General features: G+C 37.6%; 1 long non-coding RNA gene across 1 annotated transcript; it reads right to left on the reverse strand.

Annotated features, from left to right (window-relative positions):
* Positions 1-2,928: 2,928 nt before the first annotated feature.
* Positions 2,929-4,735, reverse strand: LOC148253340 (uncharacterized). The gene is made up of 2 exons (XR_015821638.1): positions 4,400-4,735; positions 2,929-3,157 (listed from the first exon to the last, which is right to left on the reverse strand). It is a non-coding gene; the product is annotated as an uncharacterized LOC148253340 (long non-coding RNA).
* Between the last annotated feature and the right edge of the window lie 5,865 nt (positions 4,736-10,600).

Genomic DNA, 10,600 nt, shown 5'->3' on the forward strand with positions numbered 1-10,600 from the left:
AGAAATAGTATTTAAACTACACTAGTAACATTTTAAAAGTTGTTTATTTCAAGAAATGTGTCATACCTTTATAATCAGTGGAGCTTACCGCCAGATACCGTTACAGATTAGATTCATTTAAAATATAATCGAAAATGTTGTACTTTTAATTAACTGAAATACATTTTGAAATATCAATTTTCAAACATAAGCAATAAAATAGAATAGTGAGAAGCATATTTGAAACTAGTAGAACCATCTAAAGTATAGCATGATGAGAAAGAATTGTGCGAAACATAATAGTCTTAACTAGACAGTCAAAATATTTGGTTTAGTTATAGTGTTTTATAGATATTCGCGTTAAGCCGTTTTGACCTATATCAATAGAGGGCAGAGGGGATCCCCGATTGTTACTATGAATGGGAAATAGATAAGCTCGATATACGGTAGTACAGTTAGCAACTATGACCACGATAATATCGTTATTGTGACCCCTACAATTAGTCGTGATTGGCTCTTATCAGTAAAAAGGTAAGTATCATTCATAAAGAGTGGTTCACCAACAATCGGTAGCAGTCATATTCAGTCACCCTCGATGATAAAGGTCAAATAGATTTGAGTCTTTTCAGTTTTTCTTAACAGTTACAGAATCATTGTCAAATTCACAATCCCTAACATTTATTTCGACCCATTGGGTCCATTAAATGGTTCTTAAAAACCATCGTTTACTCGAGTTGTAAACTATCCTGAATCTCAATTGATTGGGTCACTATGGCCCAAAAAATTAAACTGATAGCCAATAAGGCCCATTAACCAAATCGGACTAAGTAGGGGTCATTTGACCAACACGACCCAATAAGGGCCAAAACTACCTAACCTGAACATGGTCCACTAGACTTAACCCAAACCCGATGGGAGTCCATTGAACCTAACACAGAGCTGATGGGGCTCCACTAAGCCTCTTGGCCTAATGAGGCCTCACCCTAGCCTGATCCACTCGAGCTTATAACCTCAACCCACAAAGGCCTTCTAACCTGGTCCATGAGGACCTAAATACCTTTTGGCCCAAAAGGCCTACTAGCATCCTACACTAGCCAAGCCAGTAAAAAACATAACAACTCACCTCACCCACGGTCCAATGAGGACCTCGCACTCACTCCGCCTATGAATGCCTGACTATCGGTTCACTCATTCGACTCGAAGAGAGCCTCACCTCAACCCAATCTATAAGGGCTCAAACACTTACCTTACTCGAACCCATTGAGCGTCCAACAACCAAACCCGAACCATGGACTGGTAATGATTCTCTCGTTTGGTCCTGAGCCCAAAATAGGGGACCTTAAACCTAGTTGGGCTCTCGGGTTTCCTCTTGGGCTGAGGCCTAATTTGGCAAATCCTCTCAGCTTTAACCATATGGGTGAGGCTGAAAGCCTAACTTGCATGGCTAGCTCAGAACGTAGGGGTGCCAAGTCAGGTTATGAGCACCCGAATTTTGCTTTATATCAACAGTTATGTCTTGGCACCGTAGTGCCTATTGCCAAAAACTCATTCAACACTCCCTCATAGAATCATTCCAGACCTAAACTTGTTTCCATCAAGCATTCATAATACCCATTGCGCACAAATAAATCAACAAAATGAAATCTTTTAAACATAAGAAAACCAACATCTTCAAATGTTCGTCAAGCACAAATGCAAACCATAATACCCGAACCAACGTGCATGTATCTTAAGTTTTTTATATAGTTGTGTAAGCTTAAAAAAGCATTAAAAGGGTAAGAATAAATACCAAATGCCTTACCTTTTGCTACCAAACTCTTGTGTTCCAAAAAAAAAATGAAGTCGCTTACGGTTTGAAGGAGAGGAAATGCTCGTTGCAATAACTCGTGGGTTTTAAGGTGTTCTGAAATTTTTAGTAAAATAAGAGCTTAGGGGTGAGCTCTTGGCAGCTTAAGTGAAGAAGGGAAATCAAAAAGAAGAAATGGGAAGCTTACAGTGTGACTAAAGGAGGATGGATCAACGACTTTGCATCAGAGGAAGAAAAGCTCTCAAATTTCTTCAGTTTGCAGTCGTGCTTTCTATCTCTAACTTCTCTCTCTCTCGGCCAAGTGAAGAAGAAGAAATAAGAAGAAAATGGAAGAAAAAGAGTGAAAGTAGCTTTAAATAGCAAAGGAAGGATGCATGGGATCCGTCAAATCACATGCAATGCCCTTTGGCTGTGGATCGAACCTAGCAGTCGATCGACCATTGCATCATGGCATGCATGCATGCCATGTGGCAGGTTGTGGCTGCAGGCGGACCAACATTGGTCAGGGATGGGACGTGGAGCACTATACCTCTACGTATAGTGCTACAAGCACACAGGCTCGTGGGTATTCTCACAAGTTGTCTTCCCACGAGGCTTGCCTATAGGGCTTTCCTCTTTTTAATTTTTTTGGCAAAGATAATTATTTAAATCATGCTTAATAATATTTTAAATTGCCAAACTAAAATTAAAATTTGAAAATACAACATCCAATGTTAAATAGGTTCAGGGGTGTCACACGCGCATGGTTAGAACCTATGTGCACACAAACAACATGTCACACGTTCGCCAGAGCAGCTCACATGGGTGTATCGCGCAAGAAGAAGTCGTGCATGCCAAAAGGCTTATGCACACGAGAAGAAGTCTCGCACGCCCAATGCCCTGCACATGTTTGACCAAGCTTACATGCTTGTAGGAAAGCATGCATGGGGGCGCCCACTATATAGGAGTCATGCTACCGAAAGATGTTGCTGCCAAAAAAAGAGTCTCTTTCTCATTTTCTTCGTGTGTTTTAAACCAATTTCACATGGGATAATATTCAAATTATTTTAGTATTAACTTTTTTTTAACATTTTATCATAGTTCTGTGATATCCCAAATACCTAGTGGGGTAAAAAGGAGCCTGATAATAGAACATATTCGAGTAAAAATAACAAAAATATATGCAGTGGAAAATAAAATATGAGTTTCAAATTTTACAACTAAGGCTAAGAAAATGGCTTCCAAGATACATATGTACAAAAGTTATGGAGACACTTCTTCCATTATAAGTTTGTTTCATCATAGTGCACTCATAATCCTCCTAAAGATCCGAGAAGTGATTCAAATAAGCTTCAATGGGTAACTCAACGAGTGAATCGTCGCTGCCATCATCTGAGGGGGACATGAATTGGGGTGAGTTTCAAATAACTCAGTAAGAAAAATAGTATTTAAACTACACTACTAAGGTTATCAAATGTTATTAAACTTTGAATTATAATGTATTTACAAAAATGAGTGATTTATCTTTGCAACTTGTGCGTAGTGGATTTGTTTAAGATATTAAAAAAATCTTTATCTTTCTTTTAAAATCCATTTTAAACATTGATATCATAATAAAATGTAAAGACAAAGTGTAATATAAGATAATCAAGACACAACCAGGCAGTGTAATTGAAACTAGTTGAACCAACTAAAAGCACAACAATGTTATGATAAAATAGAAAACAATATATCATACGAAACTACTAAAACATGAAATATCAAACAACTATTCTAGCCATTACATCAGATGATTAATTTTTATTTACGTCTTTTATAGATATTCGCGCAAAGCCGTTCTAACTTATATTAACTAAGGGCAGAAGGGATCCCTAAACTACTATTATGAATGGCAAACATATTCATTTCTATATCAGACATTTCATATATAAACTAATGACACAACTGTACTTCGCCCATGATCGTATTTTGCTGCTGCGGCCCCTATAAATTAGATTACAAATCCACTCTCATTAGAGGGAATGCTAGTATCATCCACAGGGAGTGGTTCACCAACATATTTAGATACAGATTCAGATGCATAAATAGAAACCCCTAAGAGATAACGGTCAAAAATATTTTCTATTCTTTCCTCTTTCTTTACTGATTTTCATTTATAATAATAACATTATTAGGACCTGGTGGGTGTATAATAACATATTCAGGCACAAAGTCATCTTTTTGAGGCAGGGCCCAACAGAATGACCCTTTCCACCATTACCAAAGGTAAGGCAAAGAGCCAAACCGATACATGCTACAAATCATCATGCGTCGAATCAATCATGTTACATGTTCATATTCATATCAGATAACAAATAAATCACATTTCAAATTCATGCATCAAGGTAATTCAAATACTCAAATTAATTATCTAGAAAATTCACTTAGAAATGTATGAGAAAATACTTAAGAAATCCCTTATTGTTAAGCTTTTCAAGATCAGTTTGCTTTTTAAGGAGGAGAAAGGAAGGTTGTTTGGTAGTGTCTTTGCGTTAAATAGCTTTTCTAATATTTATGTGAAGGAAGAGCTTGAGGGTGAGCTCTTTTAAAGTTGTAGTGTGAAAAGAAAACCAAGGAGGAAAGAAGGAGAATTACCATGTGAAGATCGAAGGCCTTTCGGTCTCTTCCCAAGACTTTCTCTCTCTTCTTAACTTTCTCTCTCTAAATTCTCTCTCTCCAAACTCTTGGTCAAGTGAAGAAGAGAAGAAAATTGAAGGAATGGGAGAAATGAGTGAATGAGAGGGTTTTAAATAGCCATGAGGGAAAATACATGCTTGCCACATGGCAGCATGCATGGTTGACATGTGGTAGCCGATGGAGGGGTACAACCGGGGACGACAACTAATGGGACGGTTATATGCGACGTGACGACTGACTGTGCAGGAAATTGATGAGACGCGTGCTGACAGTGCGCAGTCGTGCATGTGCAAGCAAATATGTGTGCAGGCATGCAGAAATGCAGGCTCGTAGGCCATTTCCGTGATTCACAGGATTTTTCCATGCTGTTTTTCATTTTTTTCAAATTACTTTCATTTTTCTTTTAATAGTTAAAATAATTTTTGACAAAATCAACAATAAATAAAATAAAATAAAATAAAATAGTTTCTATAATTTAATAAAACAAAATATTAAAAAATAAAAAAAAAACTAAGTGAAATAAATTCCAATTTCTGATAGATATTTATATTAATTGTTAAAGACCATAATGTCTGGAAAACATAGAGTTTAAAAATATCACATTTAAACGCAAAAGTTTTGGGTGTTACATTCTCTCCACCTTACAAAAAATTTTGTCCTCCAAATTTTAAAATTTTTTTTAGAAAACTTGTGATACTTGTCCCGCATTTAATCTTCCAATTCCCACGTTGTTTCGTTCAGAATGTGATGCTGCCATAACACCTTGACCATAGGAATCCTCCTGTCACATAGAACCTTCTCCATTCGATTAATGATCTTGGTAGGGTACTCTGCATAAGCCATGTCTGAACGGACAAGAGTTTGCTGATACCGGATAATGTGAGAAGGATCATGGTGATACCTTTTGAGTATGAAGACATGGAAAACATTATGTAGGCTAGCAAATTCCATGGAAAATGTAAGACGGTACACCACATGACTTATAAATTCCAAAATCTCAAAAGGCCCAACAAAATAAGGACTCAACTTCCCTTTCTTTCCAAATTGCATTCTTCTTTTGTATGGAAAGACCTTGAGAAAAACATGGTGACCAACAGCAAATTCAAAAGCTCTCATTCTCTTGTCAATATAACTCTTCTGACAGCTCTGGGTAGTAATGAGCTTTTTACAGATGACGGAAACCTTGTCAATAGTTTCTTGGACGTAATTCATTTTAGGGAGACGCCTGTTCCTAATTTCATTCCAATAGGTTTGGGATCGACAGGGCATACCATAGAGAACTTCAAATGGGGCCATATCAATGTTGGATTTATAACTATTGTTGTATCTAAGCTCAGCAAGGGGAGATGCTAATCCCAACTACCACTAAAGTCTAGTACACAGACGCGTAACATATCCTCCAGCATCTGAATGGTCTGTTTAGACTATCCATTAGTTTGTGGATGATAAGCAATGCTAAAGTACAGACTGGAACCAAGAGCTTGAAAACTTTCTCAAAAACAAGAAGTGAAACGAGGATCCTTGTCTAAAACCATAGAAGCTGGGACACCATAGAGTCAGACAATCTCCTTAACATACAATTGAGCTAACTCGCTAGTTGAGTCAGTAGTCTTGACTGCAAGGAAATGGGCAGATTTGGTCTATCTATCTACAATGACCAAATAACATTGCGATATGAACTTGTCCTTAGCAAACCCATGATGAAGTACATTGTCACATGCTCCCATTTCCATTATGGGATGGGGAGACCTTAAAAAAGGCCACTGGGCTCTGATGCTCCGCCTTGATCCTTCGGCACGGGAGACATTGGGAGACAAACTCAACAATATCTTTCTTCATATCAGGCCACAAAAAATAATGCCTTAGATCTCAGTACATCTTGGTACTTCCAGGATGGATAAACAACTTGGATGCATAGATGTAACACCCCACCCATTGTTGTGCTTAATTAATTTGAAAAACCTTATTTGTTTGGATCTTTGGCTGCATTAAAATCATTTAAATTATACCGTGTATTATTTATTATAATTCGTAAATCTGGTTGATATTTAATTATTTTTCTTTTATTTAATTTTATTTAATTTTAATTTTTATTATTTAATTTATATTTAATTTTATTTAATTTAATTTTAAAAAATTGGAAAAAATTAAAAAACGGCGAAACGAGAAGAAATCCCACGGGAAAGAAGAGCTGTCGGCGTGGATGCTGCGTATTGTGTGCACGCATATGGAGGCACGACAGATGCAAGACGTGCGCATAGCGCGCCCGTTCCATCTACACACGCACACACAGGACGTGCGCATAGTGCGCATGTCCCATCCGCGTGCACGGCATAGGGACAGGTCCTGCGCGCGTCACCTCACGCGTGGACTATCACCTTGGGCAGCACGACGCCACCACCAGTGGAGGAGGCCCTCCTCCCTTGTTTCTTGTGCAAAGCATCTTTTTCTCCTCTCTCTTCACCAGATTTTGCCACTTGGCGCGAATCCAACGGTTCAAAATTTTTATAAATACATATTCCCATCCCATTCTTCTCCACACTTCCATTCTTCCATATTGTTAGACTTAGAGAGAGAAACAGAGAGAGAGTAATCTAGTGAGAGAATGAGGAAGAGAAAAGAAAAACAGTGAAGGAGAAAAACATCAAGGTTTCAGTAAGGAATTTACTATTTTTTTTACATCTTAAGGGGTATTTTTAGATAAAATAAAATTATTAAACATGATGATTGTCACTTTACCTGTTTTGTATGCTTTTGTATTTATAGTTCAAATAAGTTGAATTGTTCTTGTTTTTAAGCATGCTATATGAATTATAGACACTTGATGATTTGCATGTAATAAAATATAATATGAATTCGGTATTGTTACATCAAAAAATGAAAGAACAAAAAAAAAGAAAAGTGGAATGAAGCATGAAAGGTCCGAAGTATGTATATTTATTGACATGCATAATGCATCAAGTGTCTTGTTAGACTTTTTATCTTTGAGAGGTATCTGTTCCCCTACTATTTTGAGGTATCTATTTTTTCTTCCCCTATGTGGTTTGGAAAGACGTAAGAGGACTGCTCCTAGTGGATGACAGTGTACCCTCTGATGAGAGTGGTAACACGAATATCTGTTAAGGGTCACCCTTGGCTAAGTACTATCGTGACTATAGATATCTAATAAGGCCACTATGGTTGGTACGATCGTGGTTGTAAATCGTACCATGGTTTGACCAGCCGAAAATGGAACTGAGTAAATTGTCGTATTTGTATCTGATCTGGTCATTCCACTTGGGTAGTTGAAAATCTGTACCTACCTTCATAGGTGAAAGTCGTAACGACTTCGCGAAGCATGACACGAAAATATGATTTCATGATTTATTTAATTTTTTCTATTATTTGGCATCATATATGTTTGTTTGTTTATATTAATGTACCATTTGCTAATAAATAAATCGTTTCCATAATGTAAGATAGGTCTACAAGATGACCAATTGGTAAGCTTCTAAATTAGAATAATTCACCTTTAAAACCTTAAGATGTTAATTCAATATTGTTTTCCATAATGAGCATATGGAACTCACTCTTTCCATGTCCCTCCCCCCAGATGAGGAAGAAAATGAAGAACCGCAAACTAACCTACCCATTAAAGTCTATGAGGATCCTGTGGATCCATAAAACTTGAGTGCATGATTGTCTCTGTACTCGAATGAGTCCAATAGCATAATGAAAGAAGTGGCTTTCTTTTGTATTTTGACCTTGTATTTTGCAGTCATTTTTAGCCTCAGTTATATGTATGTAATTGGAACTCATAAATATTTGTAAAGGATTTGTATTAATTGTTTTGCTACATAAAATTTTATCATGCACTCATTATTCCATTGCCTTAATTAGCATTTGGGATGTCACAGATTGTAACAGAGTAGAATAATTGCAGATCAAATCCCTTACACTAAGGCCTAAGGTAGATAAAGCCCTTTAGAGTACTTAAGAAAAATAAGTTCTCTTTTCAAAACTAAACCACCAACTTGTGTTTTCCTTTATTTTGTAGGAATGATGCGAGAAAGACCATCCGTATAGTGTACTAAGCGACCTGAAGCCCTAGATCATCATAACAAGGCTGAATTTGCCGAACTATTTTGAGCTATCCAAGGATTAACTGCAACCATAGGAAAAAAATCAAGCCAACCCTTATCCACCTCCTGCCCTCGAATTCTGAAACACCGAAAGATCTATTTCGCACAACATAGCAGAGTTTAAGAAATTTAACCCCCCACGCTTTGAAGGTGGCCCTGATCCCTTAGTAGCTGAAGTCTAGATCCTATAGATAAAGAAGCTCTTCTCTATCCTAGACTTGATCAAGGAACAGAAAGTTCCCCTTGCAGCCTTCATGCTAAACAGCAAAGTAGAACACTTGTGTGACTTAAAAAGGAAGTCTTGCCTACCCCTACCACCTATGAAGTTTTCATGAATGCATTCTTTGATAACTTCTTCCCTGTCTATGTCTGGAAAAAGAATGAGGAGGAATTTTAGGACCTCCACTAAGGGAGTCTGACAGTTGCCTAGTATGCAGCCTATTTTGTTCAACCATCTAGGTTTACCCCTCTAATGGTCACCCATGAGAGTTGAAAAAATAGGAAGTTTCTCAAGGGCCTTCGTGCCGACATCTATTACCAGGTCACGATGTTGAGACCCAACTCGTATGCGGAGGTGCTCGAACATGCCCAATTAACTGAAGATCTCATTTCGGCTAAGCACCAATGCATTACCCGAGTTCGTACCCAATAAGAACCTCAACAGCTTAAGAGGAGATTACCTGACTTAGTAAGTAGCCACCCTGATAAATAAATTAGAGTTACCTTTCCTCTTACTTTGCCTTTACCTATAGTTTAACCTGCTCAACCTAACTAACCCTGTCAGTATTGTGGTCACTCACATGGTGACCTATCCTGTCGACGTATCAATAATGCATGTTATCAATGCGGAAACACCCAACACCTTATAAAGGACTGACCCCAACGACCAAAGGAAACTACCCGACCTATAGCACAAGGTCCTGTGTACCACTTGGATGAACCTGATGCTCTTTCTACTCTTGTACTTATCCAAGGTATGCTTTCTATTTATGACACTTCTACCAAGGCTCTGATTGATGCAGGTGCTACTCACACTTTTATTTTCTATACATTTACTTGTAATCTTGATTTTAGACCAGAATCTTCGATAGGAATATTAACGGTAAAAACTCCCTCTAGGGGACTATTAGAGGCTCATTGTGTATATAAGGACTGTAGGATAAAAGTTTCAAGGGTAGAGGTATTTATAAATATGATATTGTTAGATTTTGTAGGATTTGATATGATATTAGTAATGGACTGGTTGGAAAAGTATAGAGCTATAATCGATTATGAAAGTAAAATTGTAACTTTACAGTCCCTGAAAAAGGAATAAAATTTTTGTTATTATTTTTCCTAATCACTGAATGAACTGGAAATGGGTGTTGATCCTGTTGTGTGTGTGGTACCAATTATTTATAACTTTTTGAATGTCTTTCCCATCGAACTTCCTAGTCTACCTCCCCTATGAGAAGTAGAGTTCTTAATTGAATTGTTGCCTGGAACTTAGCAAATCTTGAAGCCAGCCAATTGTATGAGTCGTGCTGAGCAAACAGAGCTGGAACATCAGCTTTTTGACCTTATTACCCAGAAGTTTATTCGCCCTAGCCATTCTCCTTAGGGTGCTCTGGTGTTGTTCATGAAGGAAAATGATGGTTCTCTCAGACTTTGTGTGGACTACCGAGAACTCAATTGAGTGACCATTAATGCAGTGCACTTGATTGAAGTGTTGGAGACTCTTCGTTGGAACTAACTGTACACTAAACTAAGCAAATGCTCTATCTGGTTGGATCATGTTTCCTTTTCGATCATGTAATTTCAAATGAAGGAGTTTACGCAGACCTGTTAAAGGTGGAAACAATAGTCAACTAGAATCTGTCCACTAGTATGGCCGAGGTATGTAGTTTCCTTGGCTTGGCAGGTTATTACCGATGGTTCATTGATGGATTCGCTAAGATTGCCACCCCACTGACTCGACTTACCCGAAAGGGGTTACTATTCATCTGGAATTATGAGTGTAGTGAAAGCTTTATAGAATTAAAACATCATCTCACCTCTA

The sequence above is a fragment of the Carica papaya genome, chromosome 6, assembly GCF_054855325.1.
Source record: "Carica papaya isolate Zhongbai chromosome 6, ASM5485532v1, whole genome shotgun sequence".
NCBI lineage: Eukaryota > Viridiplantae > Streptophyta > Magnoliopsida > Brassicales > Caricaceae > Carica > Carica papaya.